Source organism: Zosterops lateralis (assembly GCF_965231275.1).
Source record: "Zosterops lateralis genome assembly, chromosome: 2".
Taxonomy (NCBI): domain Eukaryota; kingdom Metazoa; phylum Chordata; class Aves; order Passeriformes; family Zosteropidae; genus Zosterops; species Zosterops lateralis.
The window spans coordinates 54,559,286-54,585,871 of record NC_139763.1 but is presented as its reverse complement, the minus strand read 5'-3'; the positions used below and the strand labels follow the sequence as shown (position 1 = coordinate 54,585,871).

At 34.4% G+C, this 26,586-nt stretch overlaps 1 protein-coding gene across 2 annotated transcripts in view; it reads right to left on the bottom strand.

Moving 5' to 3' along the window:
- Positions 1-26,586, bottom strand: part of PCDH9 (protocadherin 9) — a 669,308-nt gene that overhangs the window by 283,366 nt on the left and 359,356 nt on the right. The gene's annotated exons all lie outside the window — the stretch shown is intronic.

The following is a 26,586-nucleotide window of genomic DNA, read 5'->3' as shown; positions in this document are numbered from 1 at the left end:
CTTCCGCTAGACCAGGTTGCTCAGAGCTCCATCCAGCCTGGTCCTGAACACTTTCAGCATCCACAGCTTCTCTGGGCAATCTGTTGCAGTACCTCATCAACCTCACAGTAAAAAATTTCTTCCCAATATCTTTATGAGAGGCATGCAATTTACAGGATGTATTTTATAACACTGTAGTGTTCCAGAACTTCTAAACAGGATAAAAAATGGAAAGTTATGAAAAGTTCTGGAACATAACATAACATAGCTTCTTAAGAAAACAAAAAATCTGCAAAGCAGGTTACACATGCTTTGCAGGATTTTACAAGAAACTTTCAAAACAGGCACCATTCAATGTCTCATTTTTGAAAAATCCAAAATCAATGTATCTCTAAGAGAAATCTGTTGTGTAAAGTGTAATACTTTTACAAAATACAAGTGTTGATTCAGCCTCTCAACCATGATCAGTCCCTAAATTTTTTTTAAAATGCAGTTTTATGAGATCTAGACACTGGAGAAAATGTGAATATGTTTTCAATAGATTTCACATGAAAGTTGAATAAAAATTTTGGATTCAATATTACTGTAGTCAAATAATACTTGACCAGGGTTGCCTAATTTTAAAATGTGATCAGTCTTCGGTTGAATGTCTGCTCTTTCTAAGTTCTTATATTCTTACTCATCACCAGTTTCTGACCTCAACACATCTACTCATATATGCTAAGACTATTGTGTTTAACATGGCTGGCTACAATGAATTCAGCTGTGAAGGTATAATCATATTGTTTTAGTTTAATTTGGCAAAATTTTGACCTGGGTATATTAAAATAAATAACTTGACTGCCAAGAATTTACAGGTGTATTTTGTGAGATCGTAGCCCTGTTGGACTTGACATTTTTCTCTGTATTTTCATTTATTTTATAAAATTACAAGAATTTTTAAAAATAGAATACAAATACTAGTTTTGACAGCTACACTTCATATGATGATCCATAATTAGAAAGTTGTGGTTTTTTAACTCTAAGAATCTAAGATAAACCAGAAATTAATATAAAACATTATTAATATGCATAGGATATATTTGCTGTATGAGTAATGAATATCACAATGATTACTGATATAGTTTCCTGATAATTACACTAAATGCCACTAAACAATAGCACACCAAATAGTTAGGAAGAGGATCCATCAATTTTTGCATAATTCAGAATATATTCAGGCATAATTTGAAAGGAACATGTATCAAATTGAACACAGAAAAGTCATTTGAGGTGTAAATGATACCTATTAACATGCAATGCTGGTTAAATGTGGGATGAGGATTGACAGAGTTCATAACAAGGATCCAGGGGAAATGAGGTAGCTGAGTAAGAAGCAGGTGTTCTCAGAGCCAGGAACTCAAACACACAGGTGTTTGAGAAACATCACACTCCCTTCAGTAATCTCAAGGGCCTCACCTTTATGTGCCACTCAGAATAGCAGCACTCCTACAATTTCCCCATTGCACCCACCCCCAACACACCTTTTTTTAATAGAACTATCTTATGCAAAATTATTGACAAAAGGATGTTACACTGGCTATCTTTCTCTATGCATTTTTCTGCTCTAGAGTGTGTCAAGTGGAAAAAAAGAAATTTAACTGTTTTTCTAGCAAATGAGAGAACGTACAAAATAAATGAGAAACTGGTGATAAAAAGTCAATGAGAAATCTAGTGTCTGAAGTGAATCCTGTTGAATTTGGCATGAATGAAGATTACCAAATTTTTTAAGGAATTAGGGCAAATTATCCTGTGTACCCATTTACTGATTTGAGCCTGTATTTACGTAGTCATTCTCAACTGATCAAAAGTATGCTATTTATAAATGATTCTTTAAGCAATGAAAAAGAGCATCAGCTTAATAATAAAACCCTTTCAATTAGTCAAATCATCAAGTACATGAGCAGTGAAGAGAGCCTATAATGTTGAAACTATAACTTAATTTGTGAGAAGAACCATTCAATCTTGTCTAGGGGGCAGGGAGAAGGGAGAAATCTGATCTGAATTTTAAATTAAATTCTACAATGGCAAACTACCTATTCACACTAATTTTGTTTCTATTTTGCATCTACCCTTTTTTCTCCTGTTTATTAGAATAACAACAGAAAAATTAAACAAAACAAGATGGCAAATTTCATAGCTGTTCTAACTCTATCAATTTTAAGCTCATATAAGCTCTGGTAAAGCCATGTATCAGCTCCCACTGTGCAATGGGTTTTTTTATACAGTTTGACTATGTGATGAAAGAAACTAGTTGACATGCACTTACCGTATTAAGCCCTGGCACCTGCATTGCAGACACTAATCAAAGTGCTCCTTCAGAGGGGTGAAAGAATCGCCATTTGTAACGCAATAATTAGGCTGGGTAGAAGGGCCTGAAAAGTAAATCAATCTCGTCTGCTCTCTAAATCTGACACCATTCTCTAGGCAGATTGTTAACATAATGAGACAGAAGACTACAAGAGGTCCCATAAAAGACCTATGTCTTTTTTTTCCGCCCTTCTTTCTTTATACTTGCAATGTTACTAAGAGCATAATTACACACAAACCTACCCTAAGTCACTGGCATAAAAGCAGCTATTTCTAAGAAGCTCATCAAAAATAAGTTGGCAGAACAGACGGGCTATATAACACAGCAGCAGGCTGACTCAATTTGCCCAACTGGATGAAGATTATTTTAACCTATTCCCTACTAAAATTATCATGATTATGTCTGACAGGGAAAAGTAATAAGTTCCTATAATATGGCAAGAAAATAATTTTGGCAAATTAATCTGATTCTTTGTTCATACTGGGCAAATGAAGAATAATTCTGCTGAAATCAATATTATTAACAAAAGTGTGTGAGGAAAGAATTACATCCAGTGTGATCACTGTGATTTTTAAAAAAAGAAATCAGTAAGAAAGTAGAAATATTAGTGGTAAAATTTTTAAAAAGACAGTTTTTCATGTACAGCCTCTCAAATGTCAAGAGTGTAATCTTATTTAATAGACAAAAGTAAGTAATTCCATTTTCCTTAGTAAGAAAGTTGCACTATAGTTGGTGTTTCATAGTACCAAAAGCTTAGGGATCTTTTTTACAGATAACCCATTAGGGTTGTTGTAAATAGTTACGTCAAAAATCATATAAAATATATAATATAATATAAAAATAGAAATCAACTATGCTTTAAGTGATGGAATGCAGGAAGCAGATATTTGAGTAAAACAGTAAAATGAATGGGATGAATCTCTCTTATTTCACAGTCAAACACATATTAGTCATTATTTTTACTCATATACCATGATCTAATTTAATCACTCTCTTTTAGAGACTCTAACTGTGCAGCACAGTAATACAGTATTGTTTTTGATAAATAGGCATAAACTTTGCACTAAATCTGGAAAACCTCTCAACTGAGGCTTGTCAGGTGTGCTTTTCATGATATTTCCTGGATCTGAAACTCTGTTTTACTTGCTTGAGCTGTGACAGCTCCTCTAATTAGACAGGTGGCTATGGCTAACCTGTGTTAGTTTTTTGTGTCTCTGTATGGTAGAACCATATTTTTGCATAGATAGCAGTAAAAAGCAAATATTCTACATGGAATGAGATATTCATGACTTTACCATTGTGATGATGTAGAGAATTATTGGCCTAGAATGGCAACAGCAGCCTTGAGAATTGTGGATGAGGTATGTGGCACTGAGGGCTTCTAAATTTAACTTATACAATGTATTCAATTAAATAGTATGCTTTCCTGTGATTTGGGTTGTTTTTTTTTTCCATCTGTACATCATGATGATAGTTAAATACGCTCAAAATTCAGGATACTCAATGTGGTCAACAAAGGCCAATTAAGACCACTCAATAATTACTAAATTCTTTAAATACAAATTCCATAAATATTTCATAAGTACCTACATTCTCAATTAAAAAAAAATCATCCCTCACAGTTTTTAAATGTCTAGAAGTTGTATTTCAATGCAGGCTAGCCTGTTTGTCTTCTTTTACAGTTATGTCAGAAGCATGACTTCTGTGATATGCCTGAGTGACCTCAAAATGAGATGAATTGTGGTTTGTAGGCACCTACTTCTTCACATGGATTGGGTCATTTGGTTCTTATCTGAATGTCTAAACTCAGGCAAGGAAATGTAACAGGAAAGTAATAAAGAAGCAGTATAAGGGTAACAACTTGTCTGAAACCTTTTAATATGATTTTGGAAAGTTTATTCACGGGATGCATAAAACTTAAGCTTTGTAATCAAAATTTCACACTGATTCTCTACTGTGTCTGAATTCACTGTTCAAAGGTTTTCAAAACAATATCTTACTCTGCTTCCACTTCTTTTACAATATTATAGTGTCTCATTCTAAAGTGTTTCCTTTTAATTCATTTTGTTTTGCTGTGTTGGGGTCTTTAAGTTCAGAAATTCTGCCTTGCAAGAGAGGAAAGAACCTATTCCTGAAATGGCTGTCCAGCACATGAAAGCTGTGAACAGCATGCAGAAGCTGTATGGAGTCATTCAATATGGCACGGAAAATTGAATTGAAAACTGACTTCAGTCTGAACCTTGGCTAAGCACTGTTGGGCTAGGACAATGCAGATTCAGTGCAGTAAAAAAAAAATCATTTGACTATGTTAGATAAGTTTTTAGAACCATATATGTTGCAGAAAAGACAAAGTTTCTCTATTACAACATTGTTACAAATGTTCATCATTGCTTTAACCAGAAAAGCAACACATACAGAATTCATTTATACTATTTATAAGATTAAACAGAACACACTGTTTTTATTATATTAAGTAACAGCAGATTTCACAGTCTGTTTAAGCTTTTTTTTTTTTTTTTTTTTTTTTTTTTTTTTTTTTTTTTTTTTTTTTTTACTAGTCCAAGTGGAAATTGTGTAGGGGGTTTTTCCATCAAAGACTAAGGGTTTTTTCCCAAGAAGTAAAGTTTTGCAATGGACAATCAAAAATAATTTTCATCATCATTTGAAGAAGGCAGTATCTGTATCATATAATGTTACACTGCACTTAAAATTGCATTCTAAAACTTGCAGTTTGCAGAACATGCAAATATGTTTTATTGAATACTTCAAATTATTGCAAGGTTGCAAGTTGTGCTGATCTTGTTTTCATATGACGATATGCAGAAAATAAGACCAAAGTGATCAGTATGAACAAGGTTTTGACTTTATAAGAACCCTTAACTGAATTATCAGGAAAAAAAGAATTTCAAGTTTAAGAAAATTTCTTTTTAGGAAAGAAAATTAAAACCATTTTAATGAAAACACCACAAACATAAAAAGTCTACAAAGAAAATGGCAACCATTACTCGCATCCTGGCATAGTGTACATTCCTCCTGTCTGGATGGTTGGCATGTAAGGAGCTAGGCATGTCAATTAAATTCAAAATCCCTTTAGAATTTAAAACCCCCCACAATTAAGGTAAAAATCTCTTTCTTAATACCACTGAAAAACTCTTATCTGCACGGCTGATCTTTACTGCACTTTTGGTGCTTTTTTGTATACTGCCTGAAAGCAGCTTATGTCATGGATGCAAAACACAAGAGATCTCCCAGCTATTTCCATGACTTAACTTTGACCAGCAACACTCTGGCACCTAACAAGAGCAATCTCAACAATTTTCAGTATATCAGATGAAATTTACTTTTTACTGCCCTACGTATGACAAACATTTTACCCAACCTGCAACAGAGGCAGGGGCAAATCTATAAGAAAGACAAAAGAAAACCAGCTCTGGATTGCTGCCACCATTAAGAGGGAGGGAAGTGAAAACTGCTGGTAGGTGAAGTCTGATATCCAGCACAAACATCCCCTCTCTGGTGTGCACATAAGTCTTTTGGGAGCTACAGCAAAGCTGCTTTTCAAGGTCCCACAGTTTCAAAAATAGTACAGCTATGGATATTTTGCTGTTCCACTCTTTTCTCACCTACAGTTTAAGAGAGCAACAGGAACACAAGCTGTTTACAGTAAATTTTTTTTTTTCATTTTGTCCCTAGCTGCAATTCTAAGGGGGGTTCAGACAGAAATTTAAGAAAAGAACCAAACTATGTGCATTCTAACAGTTTAAAAGAGAAAATTGTACATCTTTTTGACAATCTTGATTCAGTATCTTTGTTTTTTTTCCCAGATAAATTGAGAGAACTGATGCTATAGCAATTGACTAAAAATATTAATGAGCTGTGTCCATTTTAATTGTTTCAGACTAGCAATTTCCCCTGTAGTTTGAAGGTCTTTGAGAGTGCAAAAAATTCAGTTAGAGGCTAAGTTCTGTCCCTTGACTTCAGATGGTTAATACAGAATAACGTCTCTGACATCAGCACAGCTATTAATGATTTACTGCAAATAGCAATGTTGACAATTTCTTTCAATTAAGCCGAAGAAAAAAAAATCCAATACAGTACATGGCTAAGTCAATTCAACATTTTTTGGGGGGAAAGAGGTGTTGGGTTTTTTTTTTTTTGGTGGGTTGTTTTGTTGGGTTTTTTTAAGTTTTTCAAATGAAAACACATCCCTGAAGAAATTAGGACCCTGGAAAAAAATGACCCTGAATACAGACATTTCTTATTTTGGGGTCATGCTTTGAACAGTAGTTTTTGGTTACTCAGAAGCCAAGTGACTCTGCAGTTAGTTGAACAAGCTATAAAGAGATTGTTTTCAATTGCATTCTGAGATTAAAAAGCGTTTCAGCAGTGCATCGAAGCCTACCAAAAATTGCAAGGCCTTCACAATAGTTTAATGACCTAAAACATTCTGGAAACATCAGGCTAAAGATTGCATTTAAGAATTATGTGCAAGTATTAGCACAAAAGTTTTGTGTGACAGTCTAAGCTGCCGATTTTGACAAAAAAGAGTAGAATGGGTTATGTTGAAAACTCCTGCTCCTACTGACTCTTACTGACATATTATTTATGTCTCATTTGTAAATTTTCTAGAGAGATGACCTAATTTGAAAGGTGTGGCAATCTGAGAAAATAATTTTATCTGCTAAAATTGTGTTAGCCAAAGGTCAGTAAGCTACAAGAAGCCAGCAGAAAAGGGTCTGCTACCTGCATTTGCATCTTGTAGCCCTGAGTTCACCTCAAAAAACATAAGGAAAGACAAAATAGAAAAAGTAAGGAAAGACAAGAGCTGTGCACTATCAAAGACATATTTTTACCTGGTAAAAAGCAGACCTTCAGAAGTACACTCAATATACCTGGTTGTTAACATCACAAAACAGTAATGACAGAGTTTAAAGGAGCAAGTGGCACCAGGATCTCCTGAGTTTTATGCCAGCAGTCCCTCCAAGGCAGCAGGCTGTGGGTAGTGCTGCCGTAACCAGCATAGGCCCAGTTACCACTGACTTTTGTTGAAGCTACAGGACTTCATGAAATTAGTCACCTTGGAGATGACTCTCTCACTTTTACATGCTAATGTGCTCCCTTAGGTGTTCCCTGTGTTCTGTTCTGTGTTTCAGGAAAACCTTTTATCAGCAACATTGTTTTTAACAGATAAAATAAAGAGACAATCAGGGCAAAAACTGACCTTCGAAAGAAATTAAATTAAAAGAGAAGCAGCTAATAAATTGGAAAACTTTCTAATTGCAAATTAACCCCTGACTCACCCACCTGACTATCACCTTAGCCTTCATACCACTTAATTCTGTGCACAATTGAAAAGAGGAAGTAGCCATCACTCTTCCTAGCCAGCATTTGTTTCCATCTCAGAGTACAACAGGAGAATATGGGTCCAGTTACTAAACAGCGATAATAAACCCACCTTAATTGCTTCAATTAGATCATCCAAGGGAATCACTTTACACAACCTATAGGGATTAACAGGCTCTTCATGAAACACTACGAAAAATTACAAGGGATGAGTAACCATCAAGAGCTGGCAGAGGAACAAAGTTGCTGTCTATAAGAAGTTGTCTCAGTTACTCTCTGTGCTCCTCTGTGGGGAGAAATTATTCTTCAACGAAGTACAAACACCCAACCAGGACAAGTCAGAGGCAGATTTCTGTAAAGACATCCTTGAGGATCACGCTAATGTTAAGCCCAAAAATAAATATAGTCTCATCATACTGGATGTGGCACAAGAGCAGGCATTTAGTATTTTGACACCATCTTTGCTCATCCTGTGTGTCTTGCCCTTTTCAAATTGTGTTCGCCTTGTCTTTTTTGAGAGGTGTTTATTTGGCATAGCAAGAGAGCCAGTGTAAGTACAGGAAATCAAAGGGATTAATGTCCATAGAAAGTAAATACAGTGGAAGTATTTGTTTTAATGGACAAATATTTAAACTGGTTTTGACTTTATTTGATCATTTTTGTGAACACAATGTTTTAAAGTTACATCTATTAGTAATGAGAAGACAAGAAAGAAAAGAGTAAACAGTGCTTCCCACGTGGCAATTTCTATACGTGGCTAGGTACATATATATGAATTTAACGTACACACGTATTTATTGAAGACTATGCATGAACACAGAAGGATGGTATGAAAAAATGTGTGTTAAAATATCAAATACCCTTGGGATAACAAACTAATTCCAAAATTATTTTCTGGATATCACATTCAAGTGGGAAGGATGAAATTGCCTGAATACAGAAAACTATGCCTTAGAGCTAAAATTCTGGCATCTGCCTACTCTAGTGAGACCATGCAGGACTCCATATGCTACAGTGACACTAAGCTTGTAGACTGAAACTTGCCCTCCACCTAAATTTTTGGTGGCTGGGTTGAGAAGTCGATTATAATTCCACAAAATGAAGCAGTCTCGTCACAACTTAAGAGATCACGGTACATTCTGGGATGTGATCAAAAGTGAGACAGAATATTTTAGCCATAAGAAAATCTTCAGTGTTTTTTTAATTTTGCCATAAGCCTGGATGAGCTGGTTGATTATAGCGTTTGAAAACTTATATACCATTTCAGGAAAAGAAGGCTTATTCTAAAGCCATGGATTGGTGACAAAAATCTTCTAAAGAGTTCTGGTTGCAAACGATACAATTGCTCTTTAACTGCATCTCAGTCACAAGCATTTGACTTAGCATATAAAATAGCTTTGGAAATTTTCTGTCCACCTTTTTCTGCTACTTGAGACCCTTCCTACATGTCACTTACACTGGACTCCTCTGACAAGCTGAAGCTACAAACAAACAGTATCTTCCTAAAGAATATTTAACAAAGTAGGAAAATACCATAAAATGTCTTTCTGATAACATGCCCCTCTTACCAGAGACTGGAAACAAAGACACCTAGAATGTAAAATAGCATTTAACCTGAAATGTCTTTTATGGCCAGTTGACAAAGACATTTTCCCAAAGGGCAAACACCACCTTTTCAGACATCAGTATGAAAGGAAATGGGCCAAATGAACGAACACCTGCACTCAGTCCTTGCATCAATATACTTGAAAAACCCAAATTATCTGCTAGCTCTCCAGAGGCACACAGAAAAGTTCTAAAAGGGTTCTGCTGGGTTGGGTTGGCAGCAAGAAATGCTTCTGATCATTTCCAAATGATGAGTGACATCCTAAAGAAGAAGAGAAAGTAGAAAATGATTGCTTGAGAAAAGCAGAATAAAACCAGCATCTGCTTTACAGTCAGACAGACTTTACAGAGGACAGATAATGCTTCTAAGAATAATAGCATTCTTAGCACTCTAATTGGGGAGAGAGTTTTATCTACTATATGAGCAGGCTTACTAGTATATATCTTTTGCTCTCCCAGACAACTCTTCACTCCCTCTATCGTACCACATTATTTAATTTGCAGCTATTTCCAAGACAGTGTTTAATCTAAGCAAAATTGACAGAATTTCTATAGGAGTGTAACACTCACAAAAAATGCACAAAAAAATGATGATGGTTCATGTTATTACACAGTGCAACCAAGATGAATCTGATGCCACTTTTTGAATCTTTGTTCTCTGGAGGTTGATATGGAGAAGTAGGAAATGTTTTGAACCTAGGAACTACTCCTTTCAATGGCAATGACTTTGCTCTGTGGTCTACATTCTTCAGGTTGAAGATACTGTGTTACCCTATTTCAGATTTTTATTCGCCAAATTTGTTTCTAATGCCAAGAGTATTTGGAAGGAAATTTTTCAATACTTTACAAGAAATATTTTACAATAAGTAGAAGGCTCCTAGCAAATCAGTTAGAAAGTAAGATCTAATACTTAAGAAAATATTACATGTTTTTTAGTGCATTTTATTTAAAGAAAAAAAATTCCTCTTGCACAGCAATACTCAGTTTTCTCAGCAGTGTTTTCAATTATTGTGGGTTTTCGGTTAGGAGCTGGATTTTTTTTTTTTTTTTTTTTTTTTTTAATTCATTATTATTAAACAATTGTTCTGGGTTTATTTTTAATTATTATTTTTGGAAGTATAACAAAATCAGATTCACTGCAATACTTTGACTTGCTGAACACTGTCCAATCTTTTTTCAGTTAAAAAATAATAAAAAAAAAATTTGTAAGGAAAGAAGACCAAACATGAGCCCAACATGACAAGAACATACTCTTTGCCATGTGCAAAATACCTCTCAGACATATGTTGTCCATATGCAAAGACAACTGCCTTTGCCATGCCCTTCAGTACATAAAGCTTTTACACATCTATATCCACTCCTTGCTTCAATGGTCTTCAACAGCATGCTAGATTAAAACAAATAAAATTTGTATATTTAAAGGGTAACATACTATTATCAAAGAGAAAATGTTACTAAGGAAATGGGAAAACCTTTCCATAAAAAAGTGCAGAAAATACAGAAGGAATAGTAGTTTAAGTAAGTAATTTAAGCTAGGGTTTCTTAGAGCTAGAAGTATGACTGAATCAATTAATAATTCAAAACTAAAGGAAAAAGCATATTCATGCTCCTCCAAGAATAAAAAAGTCTAACATTTTTTGAAAATACATAAAAGAAATGTTGTATTCCTTTGGTAGGAAAAACCTGTTCAGAAATGTTTGGGATGGGTATCAAACATTATTTGTTAAAAACTAACTCTGCAGTGGTTACGTGCAGACCTACAGCAGCATGTGGTACCTGCCACAAACTGCTTATGGGATTGTGACATTTGCTGAGCATTTACACAGAGGAATAATGGAGCATAAGGTTAGGTTGCCCTCATGCTGAGACCACTGCCCATTATGCTGACCAATACTGTCTCTAGCTCTCTTCTCATCCCCCATGGCCTGGACATATTTATTATCTCTTGTCTTAGACTGTACAGAGACATTTTAAATGAGTCACAGTGGCAGGTGGCCCGTGTTAATACCTCTTAGGATGTGAGAGCTGTTGGAATGCCTAATCAGAGAGAGGAAACCAGAAGGTGGGACAGGGAAAAGTCCTATGAGAAAACACATGAAAACAACTATATTTGGAAGATAAATGTTTTGGTCACTTGAGTCAACAATAATGGTATAGTCCAAGAAAAGGAAATTCTGTGTAGTAATAGCTTAATATATCCTGTTTGGAGTAGACTAGGGATTAATAAAATTTTGTACTATCCTTATAAATAGGTAACAAAATCACGTATTACTTTATTGTAATGAACATAAAATTATTATAAGGAAAGTTAAAACTATAGGTTGTAAGTTCCATTTGATAATTACAACTGGAGTAAAATAATTGGAAACATTGACATTAAATGGAAGCTAAAATCTTTGTTAGTTCTGATGATGAAAAATACTTTCCAACAGAGGGAAATTGACTATGTGTTTTCCAATGCAAGTTGAGACTCCAGTAACAAAAGTACCACAGAATACAAAGGAAATATTCTCTTTTCTATTCTAGCTTACTGGAACTGGAGATCAGTGGCATTATCATTCTTTTCTTGAAAGGAATTATAGAGGACAGGAAAGACATACCAGTGGGAGATGTGCATAAAGTATACGTAGAATTTAAAACCACTAAAGTAAAAGGAGTGGAGAAATTGTTATGGAAATGTAGTAAGGTGTAGTAGTAGAAATAAAAGGTAAAAGAAAAATAACACCAAGAAATAAATCACTGGCATTAATTTGTTTCTGGAACAATCTTGCAAGATTAAGGTAGGAAATTAACTGCTTTTGACAAAGCATCTGAACACACACAATAAGTCACTGCAGGAGGTCTAAGTGTGTGATACACTTAGATTTTGCAAATGTCTGGTTTTCCATACATTATCTTGTATTAAACACACATCAAAATTTTTGTGGTTTTTTTGGCGGGGTTTTTTGCGGTTTTTTTTGGTGGTATTTTTGTTTGTTTAGATTTTGTGTTTGTTTAGTTGATTTGGTTTCAGTTTTTCTGTTTGTTGTTCATTTGTTTTCCAAAAAACTCATGCTGTTTAAACGGGGGCATTCCTAGAGTGCTTAAATTAACCAGTCAACCAACAGAGTTTTTTTTTTTTGAAGGAAAGCATACCCTTTTGGGGTTTGAGCATTCTACAAATGATTATGTACTCTCTACTTTTTTTCACTCACTAAATTAAAAATCAATTCATACATAAAACTATAAATATAAATATCTAAAAATATAAATGGGCACATGCATGTACATATACTCTTTTGTACCCATGAAAATGGAATGTCTTGACAGCAGAGGAAAATGTAGTTTGGATGTCATTTCCAGTGGATAGAACATCATAACAATGCTTGTTTTAAAAAAAAGTATCTCCAAATTTGCAAAGTGCTACAGTGAGTCAGCAATTTGAGATGATCCAATTAAAATTAACTTATTTTAATCATAGGAATGGTCACTTACATCATCCAGAACCACTTAAGTTTGTGGACAGTTTTACTGTACAAAAAACAATGGCCAGTTGCCAGCTGCTGTTATTGTGAGATATACAGAGGTATACAAAGAAACACTTTTGATATATTTACAAAATATATAAATATATACAGAGAAAGAATGAATGAGATATAGTACTTGGCTTTTGTTATTGGAAGTACTTATTAAAAAGGCTTTTGGAGTGTGTTTACATTTCCTTTTATATTAATAGGTACATCACCTTTACATGAGCAAGGCAGCGTTCCTGCAAAAGAGAGGATAAAGCACTCGGCCCACAGAAACCAATTACGGTTCCACTACAACAACAAGGAAATGAAAACCAATTGAAAGCACAGCTAATCCTCATCTTTGAAGGAATGCAACACCAAAATACTTGTCACACACTGACATTTTAATGCTTCTCACTCCTTAAACTGTCCCACTAGGCCTCTGTCCTTAACTCTTACACTGTTTTACACGTCTTATGGGAGAAAAAATAATTAAATATCACAACAAGTCTTGAATTAGAGTTCTGTTGTGTATCATTTTGGGTTATCATACATTAAAATAGGGAAGTCAGACAGTATTTGGTATGCTGTTTCCTTCTGGAGAGAAAGTAGGTCTTTACGTGCTTTCAGGTTTAAAAAATTCATTGACATTAGGAGCAAAAAAGTGAAATTAAGTATCTAAAGCAAGAATTTGTAGTCCTGGACACAGCATTCCTTGTAAAAGAACTCAAATGAGCTGAGCCATAAAAAATACAATAATAATTTGTGGGAGTTCCCTAAAAGCTAAATAGGAAAAATTTTAAAATTCTTGGGTTAAGAGAAAAGTTATCTAGAGACCTCAGGTATTAATCCAAATATAATACTGTCATATTCAAACCTTTTATTTCTGTTCAAATGTACTGTTCAAATGAAGCATATAAGTCTCTTCTACTTTAGCAGTTGTAGTAACCTGGACACACAAATAATGAAAACCATAATAATTTTTTCTATTTTATTTTCAATGTGTTAAAAATCTTTAGAGTTGTCATATGTGTCCTTCTGGTCTGAAATGTCTAAAGTTATTACAGAAAGTTGACTGCAATATTTGCTATTGATTATTTCAGGAGTTGGAATAGGCACTTAAGTTCTGCTCATGAACAGCTAGATATGTGTGAGATTTGATCTAAACTACAAAAGCAACAGCTTTATTCTATCTTTCTATGTTTCTTAGCACTCGCTTTTCATGATCCCTTTCCAGCTCATGAAACAACCTTTATTATTTATTTATTTATTTATTTATTTATTTTTAGTTAGAATCTCCTTTATGGGTTACAGAACAGGAGCCATGATAAAAAAAATTCTCTTACTCATGAATTGGAATTTTATCATTTAACCAATTATAGTTCTGAAATATTAAAGGTGAAATGAAAGTTGAGCTGTCCTAAATAGAAATCCAGAACTAATTTTAACTTCAGACTGTTCTGACCCTTCTTATTTCTCAGAGTCTTACTTATTTTCATTCCCTATTCCATGTTTATCCTCCAAAAACAATTACTGTGCTTTTAGACTGTTAGTGAAGTATTAAAGAAAATGTTAGTATGCCAATTACCTAGATTAATGCTGGCTTGCTTCAATCTAAAAGCTAGTTTTGATCTGGGGTTCAGATCCCAAAAACTTCCTGAAAAAGGCTGGCATTCAGACTAGAAAAAAGTAGGTGTCTGCTCATCCTTAGTTTAAATAAATACCTTTTTCCATGTAGAGAAAGAACATTTGCTTCATTCTTCCTGAGGTTAGCTACTGTCTTGCTTTAAACCACTGCTGGAGCAGATCTGCCAAATAGCCTGCACTTGCCAAATCAATCATACAATATTACAGAGTGGAGAAAGTGTACCACAGGCTGTCTTCTCTTCTTCCCCTTCTCCAAACTCACCACCCTTTGGCAGGCTATTGTGAGCCAACACGTGCATTTCCAGATCTTCATCCACTCGGGTCCCATATTGATCTTAACCAATGATATCTTGCTTATTCTAACATTTTAGCAACAGAAATGTTACATCTGAGACTGCAAGAAGAAATGCAGACAAAGCTTTGCCTGTGATATATCAAATGCAACCATTATCCAGTTTTCTAAAGTCTGTTGTTTTTATTTTTGTAAATGCAATGCATCACATTTTATTGTAATGCTCACTTGTGTACTACTAGCCCTTTTGTTTGTCATTTATTTTAAACTATGAGGTTTATCAGAGTGCTGTTGACTCCACACTAACGAGCATTAACCTTTCGCTAAAGTGGTTTTAGAGACACAGCTCTCAGGCTTTCTTCCTTGAGATAACTCAAACACAGTTATTGTTAGCTTTGTTCTTACGTTGGCAATTTCACATGGTTAGGGGAAAAGAAAAATCATTGTTCATCCTATTCCTGTCACTGTTAGCAAAAGCCAAAAAACACTGGAATAAAAAGCATCTAAGTGGAGCCTTTTAAAAATGCCCAGTGTTCCTGAAGAGTCAGCAATGACAAGTAGGGATCTCAGTAAGTCAATTCAGATTTCCGTTAGACTCCAATCACTAGAACTTGGCACATCTGCACTTATGCTTCACCTGTCTCAGTTAAGTGCCTCATATTAAGTGACATGAATTCAGGCCCCACGTGTCCTCTTTCTGTTTTGCAAGTGGACTAACTCACAGCTTTTTAAAACACTGTGCATGTGTATGGATTACTTACCTAGCCATAACACTAATTCAGGAGATAATATACTAGCTACTTTCAAGAAGAAATGAAAGCTTCCCACAGAGAATTCTTCTATGCACAATATTATTTAAAATCTATTGTTTCTTCTTGTATATCAAGGGAAATATTTTCTCAGTATTAATGGAAGAGAACATTTTTCATTTTATTTCAGAAGATCAAGTATGATTTTAGTAAGGTTAGCTAGGAAAGGGAAAATACTTTGATTGTTTTCCATGTCTCACCCTATTGTTTTTTCAATTCATCTGGTTGTCCATCTGAAATAACTTGCACAAAGGATGAATTAAAAAAAAGTAGCCCAATAAACCTGGAGAACTATCTGCATTCAAATGCAATTTATACTTTACAAGGACTATGTTTGGTCAGTGCTTTATATTGCATAGTCTTGCAACGTGGAGATATTTTAAGATTTGAACAAAGGTTTCCTATACCATTGACAATTAAAGCATTTCTAAGATTATATCACTGTTGAGTTAATACCAGGTCTAATCATGTTATTACTTTCATTCTAATCTTGACCAAGTCAGTTTTGAAAAGGTGAGTGCTTTCAAGACGTACCATTATAAATGTCAACTGTGTACAAGTCACTTGCTTTAAATATACGTGATCAGGCTAGCCTTCCTTTCAGAGGCACAGTCAAGGCCAAGGACATGTATTTTCTTTTGTCTTTGAAACAAGTAACAGACAGTGGATTCTTCTTTCACTATTAGATTAATGAACAATCCTTTTTTATAAAGGATCTTTTATTTTACACTTTTTCGTGATGTGCAAAATAAAAGGAAAAAAGTACAATGAAATAGAGTAACACAATGCTACAAAATGCTCAACATGAAAATTTCTTTCTATGAAAGATAATAGGTAAGAGGACTACAAATGTCAAAGCCTAGTCAGGTTAATGAATGGAAATTACGTCATTTTGGTTGGTTGGTTGTTGTTTTTTTTTTTTGTTTGTTTTTTTTTTTTTTTTTTTTTTTAATTGCCACAGTACTACTGGGGTTTTTTTAATTTTTTTTGAGGGGGGTGTGGGGCAGGGGGTGGGCAGGGATGAATATATTCTCTGTGGATATTTTTACAGAGACTTTAAAAAGAATGCAGATCTTTATAATTTCTTAAAATTATGATCAGGCAAATACAGATATTTTTCCATATACTGGTTAATAAATAGTTCAATGTAGTCAGCACAGAACTTGCAATTACAAATACTCATTGACTATTACTGAAACTGCAATTACTTCAACATTTCTTCCAGCAATGGACTGAAAAATTACTTACAGGGACAGAGAATTTAATTCTTTGCATACACAGAGATAACTGTCTACACCAGAAAATAGCCCTGCATATGATTGCAAAACTTGCCTTCTCTCCCTCCTAAATTTGCATCTTTGCTTAATTTGATAGCCTGAGAATTCAACAGGACTGAATTCGCAATTCATACTACAAATGCACTGGGAAAGACACTGTCTTTGTTTCAACTTCATCTTCAAATCTTTTTTCATACCAGGAAGAGTCCATTTGATACTCCAAGGAAATGGAGTTTCATGGAAATGTTCAATTAGAACTTTACTTTCTCAATACTTAAGCTCGTTATGCATGGTACTATATATATATATATATATATATATATATATATAATTTTTTTTTTTTTTTATGGACAGTTGGGTCTAAATGCAAGGTTTTGGTTAGCAGGGAGCTATCTCATTTCAGACAAATCTGGTTCCAGCTGCCTCCAAATAGAACAACCACAGGACACCAGCTGAGCCAAGCTGGTGGTGCCTAGGGGAAACGTTCATGAAAGAGCAAAATACACTCACAGAGTAGTGAGAGGGGGAAAGAGTTTGAAAATTGCATGAATACCGACGTGAGAAAAGAAGGAAGAGGTGAGAGATGGTCCAGGCAATAAAGTAGACATTCCACTGCAGGCAGCAGAAATGCCTACAAAGCTACAGTTTATCTTAAAGGAGCTGCAGCCCATGAGAAGGACCCTTGCTGGAAGAGAGGAGAACTATGAAGAGTAAGAAGGTGCAGAGAGGAGCCACTAGAGACTGTTCGCAACTTCCAGTTCCCCATTCTGCTGTGCTGCTTGTGGGATGGTTATAAGGAAGGTACAGGACCCTAGAGTGAAGTTGGGCATGGGGTAAAGAGGAAGAGTAGTGTTGATTTAATACTTGTTTTTGTTCCTTACTACCTGAATATACTTTAATTTGCAAGAAAATTAATATTCCCCATGTCAGTAACGAGTAAGAAACCTCCCTGTCTTTACTTCAGCCTACCAGCATTTTCAGATGGTTTTCTCACCCACTCCCACAGAAGGAATAGTGACTGAGTGGGTGAGTGGGAATTCACTTTCTAGGCAAGGCAATCCCACCACAGCACTGAAGTTAAATGTAGGTGTATCACTCATATGACACTATAGCTAATCTTCTAAAACAAGGCATGACTCAGCCCCTTGGCAATGCCTTTCATTGTGTTCTAAGATCCAAATTTGCAAGATAAATCTATTCTGTAAAATTTGTTTACATTTAGCATTAAAACACACCTAAAGCTGTATGAACACAGGTAATTGAACACAAAATTAACTCCAGAATTGTACTTTAAGTCAATTGTTTCCACAAATAGGTGCACTGATACTGTACATAATAGGATCAAGAAGAGACCTGTGTATCCAAAAGCTATTTCTTTCTAACAATTGCAGCACTCATTACTACAAACAAAATGCAGCTCAGCCTTGTATTGCTCTTAATTAAAAAACAGTATGTAACACCATATCACCTATGGAGTTTGTGTTTTAAGATTTCCTTCACATTCAAACTGGTGTTTATCAAATTTTCCTTAGCAAAAATTTTAAGTATTTTCTACAGTGATAAATATTTTTTAATTTGAAGTATTCAAAGTTCTGTGTGGCAAAGGCTCTTGGATGCAGTATTTGTATGTCATAAAATGGAAAACTGATGTGAAAGAGCTGAATAATTTTGTGACCAAATCAATCAGAAAACATATTCCCAATCTAAGAATATGATTTCCAAGAACACTACATATAAAACAAACAACAACAACAAAAACCACCAAAAACCCAACAATCAAAAAAACCCCAAAAAATAACACCCCAAAGGTACCGATAAGGAAAAGAAGAGAACACAAAATTTCCTTTAAAATGCTGAACATGATCTAAGGCAGTGAGCTTCCTATAGATACTTTAGGACAGAAAATAAAATACTGCATGGTCCCTCCCCTAGGTACTCTTAAATATTTTTGTGAATTACTCCTGTAAATGAATTGGGAAATGATCCTGACTTCTACTAGAGAGCACTTGATAAACACCTTAAGTATGAAAAACTGTATATGCAGCAAGGGATGCATTAAGGCTAATTGCCAACAAAGCATTTCAGCCTTCCCCATTTAAAATTAGTCATCTGTGTATAATATTTATATAGGCTCTCTTTTTATCCTGTCCAAAGACTTCTTCCAGACAATTCCCACTGCTCTCAGGCACACCTTTTTGAAATGTATTAATTACTTGGTGTCAATGTCTTTCCACTGACCACAGGAAGAGCTGAATGTCCAGTTTATAATTTGACAACTCTTAAGACAACTGAGTTGGGTGAGATATTTCCTACCTAGGCTAATCAGAGGCAAACAACTTCCAGCAAAATAGTATTTTCTCTTTGCCAGAGGGAAACTAATGCAAGCTTAACTTTGTAATGTATAGGGATTGGTTAGGTTTCCTTTTCCTTGCTTTTGTTGTCTTCATGTTCCCTTTACAATGCCTCCTTTGTCTTTAATAAGCTTTGATTTAAACCACCTCACAAAACTGATTCCACAGCCCTCCAAAGCAAAAAAACACATACTAAACACCAACATCAAGCTTGGAAGGTTTACTAGAATTTTAAATACTAACCTTTTTGAAAAATTAGTTAGGCTGCAGGCAGTGGTACAAACTCCAAGACAAGGAACTTTGCAGTTTACCTTATTTGACTTCTATTTTTTTGTTTGGTTTGGACCTTTAGAAGGGATCTTCTGGTTAATGGGTACCTTCTGAGACAGCTGGTTAGACTTCTTCATTACTTAATCATGTTAACACCAGAGGGAATGCACATGATCAGAGTGCCACAAGAGGTGAAATGGAGACACACACTCATTTCTTTTGTGGCGGAGTATAAATAATGCTGTTTTTAAATGTAAAGAGCATAAACACTGAATTTAAGATTTGAAACTTAGGAAAAGTTCTCCCATTTATCAGACTATTGCATATTACCCCATTTCAGAGGAGAAAGGAATAATTTCACAGTCTACCAAAGCAATAAGGAATTGCAGTAAAAATGTGAAAATCATCAATAAAACACCAGGGTGTTGAGATATAGTATAAACTATCCTAAAGAAACTTTCACCTAGTATCTTTGACAATCCAGGAATTAGTTTTAATTAACACAAATAGAGTAATGAGGGAAAAGTATACATTTTGGAAAAGATTCTGCACTGTGAATATTTTTCTCCTGTTTGCTGAAGATTTTTGTTATGTGTAACTGTGAAAAAATTTGTCTATAGAAGAGTAACTCTAGAAGAACCCTGAGTAGAAAGCATGTACACTGAAAAGGCATTTGATTATGCATTAAATTCTGCAATAGGTATCAAAAGAATCTATCTCATCAATTCAGCCTTCTCAAAAGGTAACACTCAATCCTCTGTGCTGTTGTACCTTGAGTAATCATTAGCACTCCTGCACAGATGTTGTAAGTCACTGTTAAATCAGGTTATCCTCTGAGGTAAGACAGCAGTTAAATAAGGCAGCAAACGTCATCACAGCTCCCGTGAAGTCAAGAGCACTGAGACAATGTGTGTGAGCAGACCTGCTCCTGAGACCACTCCAGCCCCAGGCATGCCTGACATGGCAGAGCAAAGAGTCTGATGGAGATCAAACACAGCAGCCTGGCAAGCACCAGAACCTTAGAAAGCCTCCTCCAATAGAACACCTTAACTGAATCTTACAGTAGAAACCAACACTGGACCAATGGATGGTTTTGCAGAAGAGCAAGTTTGACATTTGTTCATGAACAGCCAAACACACTGTCAAGTGTGAGTATCAACATCTGCCTATCATGAATCATGACATCTCCAGGGTCTACAGCTTTATATTTTCTTCCAGAGTTATCACAGAGGTGCATAAGAAGAGTTTTGTCCCAACTGACCAAATTGCCTTTTTTTTTTTTAATATAAAACTGCATTTTTCCAATGTAACAATGAACAACTGATCCTTCATGAGTATCTGAGTTGTGTATAAAATATATTTAAGCAATCTAATTGAAAACAAATCAGACTGAAATTTAGTTCATAAATGATACAGAGCTTTTGATAGCTAGAGATATTTGTCTTTTCAGAAAAAAAGAAAAAAGTATGAGTCGCTTAACATTTATTTACTGTTCAGACTAAAGTATAAATAATTTAGTGGTGATAAGACTTCATTTGAACAACATGCAATTTGATAATGTGTTCCTAAGTAAACACTGTGTATTATGCTAAGGCAGGTCGTTTGTGAACTATATTTGTCATACTCACTTTTTTTACCTCTTTGAGTTTCCTCTTATACTAGTAAAGCTTTTAACAATTAAAATATGGTTTTGGGTTGACTTTTGTAGGGGATTTACAATAACAAGAAAATCTCCTTTTGATCTTCCTGAAACTCCACTGAGTAATTTAGTCATAAATAAATTATGCCAAAATAAGAAAATGTAATAAAGACAGCTATAGATAGTGTCTAGATCAATATAAACATTACAGTGTACTTTCACAATCTTTTTTAACTCAAAGGAAACCCTTGCTACTCACAGAGAAAATCATTGAGCTTCCACTCAACCAACATCTTCTTATTAAGAAATTGTCACACAATGCAATGAGAAGAATTTTTTTCAGAACTTCAAAGGAAAATCATACAAAATTGTTCTGTCATGCTCATACATCTTAAGACAACATTTTTCACTTCAAAAACATAATGAGGATTTAAATGCCATTATGTCAAAGATGCAAAGGGGAAAACACAAAAGAAGAAAATATTTTTCTGCACCTCTTACTGAGGGAAAGGAAATAATTATTTAGGAATTTTTTTTCTTTTTTTAATCAAACTGGCTGTTTGTTACTCTGTCTCAAACCACCTAACTTCTTTTAAAATATTTTCAGTCCAAGATAGTGAAGTCTCCTAAAATTGTTGTGAAAAGCCTTCTCCAATATCTAGAAACAAAGATCTAGTTTATTATTATTATTATTATTTATGCCTGGAGTAACTTAATTTCTATCTCTTTATATGCCCTCAAAAATGTATTTTCTCTCAGCTTTTAGAATTATATATTTCTGTTTTCCATACATATTGGATCCTTACAGGATGTGGAAGTTTGCTAGTTCAGTAAAGGAAATCACCATGCTTAAAACTATTTAAATTACATACAAGAGGCTTACACAATTCACTTACATCAAATACAAGAAATGAAAACTTCCTAGTATTCCTCAGGCTTGGGATAATTATTTGTGTCTGTTTGTATTTCTACAATTTCTTTGCATAAATAATAGTTGAAAACATCATTTTGAGCTTTTTAGATTCCACAAAGGAGGCAACATCACCAGAAAACATTCAGCTAAATACCCAGGCAAACAAAAAAATCAACCATAAAATAAAATAAAATTAAATAGAAGTAGATATATCTTTCTCATAAAAAAATCTCTGAATTTCAAGATAGTAAAAAATAACAATAAACTATATGAAATATAGAATAGAGATTTTATTTTCCATGTTCCTGAAAAAACAGAGCATCTCAGAAATGTAATCTACCAGGAAAATAACCTGGAAAGTAGAAATAGGTGTGATGAGAAGAACAAATCCATTTTAAAAGTCAGCCACCTAATCTGGATCTGTCAACAGCAGATCAATTCATACCAATCTCCCTGCATTTGTAAGACTCAATTTTGTTTATTTTACCAGGTTCTACATCAAGTGGTCAAGCTGCTTTAAGGCTTGCCTCAGTATGGAAAAGCTCTAATCTCATAGTTGTTCTGACAGTTGGAGGCTGAGAGGAACAAAGTGTATGGGTTCCCTCTAAAAAAAAACTTAGGAGCTTAGCATCCAAAATTTTGAGTGATAAAACATCTCTGTGACTATGTTTCCTCATGGTTCCTTGAGCATTTATCTGCAACGTTCATAAAGTTGTAAAATAAAAGAAATGCTGAAAAAAGGAAATGCTGAGAGCAAAGGTAAATGGCAAATGGCTTCTATGTAAAAGTTAAACCACTTGCTTGTGTTTTATATAGAAAAACATAATGCCTACCACAGAGCCCCCTTAGTGAAAATACTTTGTTGATTAATAAGAATCAATTCCTCACTTACCTTATCAAAATTATAATTTGCTCCTATCAGCCACTGAAAGGACTAAGATACTGTAATTGTTTAGGTGCACTGGATTCTTAAAACACTAAAAGCTGATTTTGTTTCAAGAATTCGTTGCAGCCTGAATCACCAAAGATTTTGATCTTTATAATATGCATTATATGTAATAGTAATATGCATTACTATTTTTCTTTTTATTTTGTGTTTGTCTGTGTTCTTTAGTAGATTCTTATAATCCTGATAGTTTGTGTCCAGAGCCCAGCAGGAGTGTGAGGAAAAAGCTCAAGTATTTTTGATGCAGACAAGAAATTACACTTACAATCTTTGATTGCAGTAAAAGACAAAAATGGCTTAGTAAACATCTTTAGCTTCTAAGGAAAAGGAAAAAACAAAACAAACCTAAAAACATGCCGCAGCAAATACTGAACTATTTTTAAATGTAACAGAATGGGATTCCAATTTTTAATGTGGAGAAGTAGGGGGGCAAGAGAACCTCACTAAAATACTTTTAGTTTTACGTTTTGCTTCAGATGAGTTGGAATTAAGGGTTTTGGAGGATTTTTTTTTAATATTTGCATGTGCCAAATACTAATGATGCATTTATTGTAAGTAACTATTGATTCCTGTATTCATGAATTCATATCCTATCTCCACTGTGAATAATATGTTAAGGTTTTTTGATAAAACAAGATTATTTCTCATTGTCAGGAAGAAAGTAGAGAATTTCCTCAGAGATCACTAGGATTTTATTCACAAGGACAGTATCTGTATAAATTGCAAAAGTCACACCTTTGCATGTCCTATGTTTTTTACTTAGGTCAAGACTGTCTAACTCATCTCCAAGAAAACCAACACTATTTACACTTTAGAGTCTCACATATATCAGAAACCACAGAGCTTCTAGCCTTGCATAAAGATTAGTCACTAGAAAGGTGAACACTGCAGTGCAGTAAAGCTTCTGCTAACCTTGTGTTGGTGCACTTGTCAGAGCAATACCGTACCAAAGGCATGACTTTTGTTTTGATTCCCTAAGCCTTTACAAGGCACTCTTGGTTTAGATTTTTTTTTTGCTATGAAGTTAAACTCAAATATCTGTAATAGAATGAGGATGTTTTTGATATCTGCTTCAGTTGGTACTTCTGTTATGGGCAGCATCCCCATTTGATGAAAAAATGAAGACATAAATAAAGACAAAATAGGATTAATATTTTTTGAGGAACCATAATTTCTTAGTGTTTAAAAGATACCCTGAGTACAAGAGATTTATTTTTACTTTTGTCTCTGTTTTAAGAATATTTAAGTCCATTTTTTTTCTTAAAAGAAATTTAATAATCATGAATTGCAACTTGTTTAGAGTCATTTTCCATCCTCCTTATGTTAGAATCAGAAAGGGTTTGGAGATTTCTGCAAAAAGACCACAAACAATCAGAAAGAGGCTGCACAAATTTCATTTCCTTTAAAAGTTGCAAAAAGACATGCATGTAAAAATCCAGTTCTGTGATATAAAAAAATGAATATTCAGAGCCTGCTGAGTGCAAAAATAAATCACTCAATAAGGTTAAAAGAACAGTGAATTCTGGGAAACTGATAGAATGCAAGCTAGAGCACAGATAATCATTAGGCAATGAGAAAGATCTGGCAAGATTTCTGTAACAAAATTAACGCTGATAACTCTGCATCATCACTTTACGAGTACAAGTGGGATTCAAGATAAAAAAAGAACCATGTCCCGTTTAAGTACTGACAGAATATAATCCCATATGTTGAAAAGGACACTATTAATAGGCTAATCTTTTCTGTGAGAGGGAGAAATAGAGTCTAACTTACATAAACTGCAAAGATATTAAATTTGGAGGTTAAAATTTTGCACACCGTAAAAGCATTAGAGGAATTGGACCTAATAATTTGTAAGGAAGAAATGCTTAAGTTACAACATAATTCCTTAAAAACAGTCAACAAATAAGAACTCCATGAGTTGGTCAAAATTATATTTTCTGACTCTCTATCATCTTTCCAGCAACTGTGGTGCAGCTCCATCCTTTCACACAATCTTATTACTTTTGTAGGGTTTGTTCTCTGTGATCACCCAGCCACCTGGGACAGTTTTCCCTCCATGTCTTGACAAATCTCCTTTATCTATTTTCTTGCTGTTCAGACATAATCTACCTCTCTTAAAAAAAGAAAAAAATCTATATGCTACATTTGGATTGCTTGAAGTTTTTGCCTGTATCTGCAAGTGTACAACTTTATACCTCTGTCAACCAACTGAACAAGATAGGCATTTATATTATTTACTAATCACTTACAAACTTGCGTACAGCAAAGCATCAATTTCACTGCTTGATTTAAAACCCTAGAATAGCTCCCTTAAAACCAAATCAAAACAGACATGCCACATTAATGTAAAATATTATTTGACTGGGAAAAATGCAAACATCAGTAAAAGGATGTCTGCATAACATAAAATCCCATTAAAAAATCAGTAAGTTATCAGTTCGAAAATTTGTAACCTGCATATGACTGTCAATCCATTACCAAACCAATATTTACAGTCTTTACTTCCATTTCCAGCCTTTTAACCTCCCAATTTCCAAGACAGGTCCTAAGAATGCCCTCCTCACCTCCCTACTTAAACTAATTCTTTCTGATTCAGCCAAAGGCTGATCTAATACCCACTACATATGAGCAATATTTCTTCTTGCAGAATTTTTCCTGGAAATCATTTTAAGGATGGACAAGATACTAGGAGTTATCCTGCTGTTAAAACACATTTCTCAACCTAGATGTACCATATAGTTCAAGTCCAACTGAACTGTCCACACTACCAAGTGAGCTCTGTCCATGAAGAATTTCATGGGAATTCTGCTGCTAAACATCATTACTTTCTTGTTTTGTTTTTCAAGATTTGGATAAAATTTCAATTGCATGACCAAATTGTTTCCATAGCTACTCATTTCAAAAAGCCAAATATTTATCTTCATGTATACATGACTATCATGTGTATGGGGGAAAAAATAAATACAAGAAACCAGATCTAAATATGTCTTTCCCTCTAAGAAAAACCCCGGAATTTAAAGATAACAGAAGGCACAATACTAGTACCTGCTTGTTGAGATTTTTAAAAAATGCAAATTTCATTACGACAGAAAACAACAGTTTATACATTTTCCCTAAACAATTCTCAAGAGCAGCATTTTTTATAGAAAATTTATTTCTTTTTAAAAATACTAAAACCCACTTTCTCTAACAAAGAACTTCCTATATATTTAAGTTGATTCAGAGAACTGAAACCAATCCTGTGGAGATGCAGAGGATATAATCATGGACTAAAAGGCTATTACAAAGATCAGAAGATCATATTTTCTATCCCTTTTTTCCCTCACAGAAAAACCTAAACTTGTTTCTATCCCAGCTGATATCAGTCTAATTTAAAAAAACTCTTATCAGTGAAGTTTTCAAAACCTTCCTCAAACCTCTAACCCAGTCCTTAGGCATCCTTACCGTTACTAGATATTTCCTAATGTCTAACCTAAATCTCCCTTGCTGATTTTAGGCTTTATTTGTTATGCCCACATAAGTTTGGTATTGTCTAGCTTGAACAACCACTGTTCTTTACAACTTTCCTCATGGATTATATTTTCTTTAGACAACTGATCATTCTCATAGGTCACCTGTAGTGAACTCTTTTCAACTGGTCCGCATCTTTCTTCTCTGGATTGTCACAAATT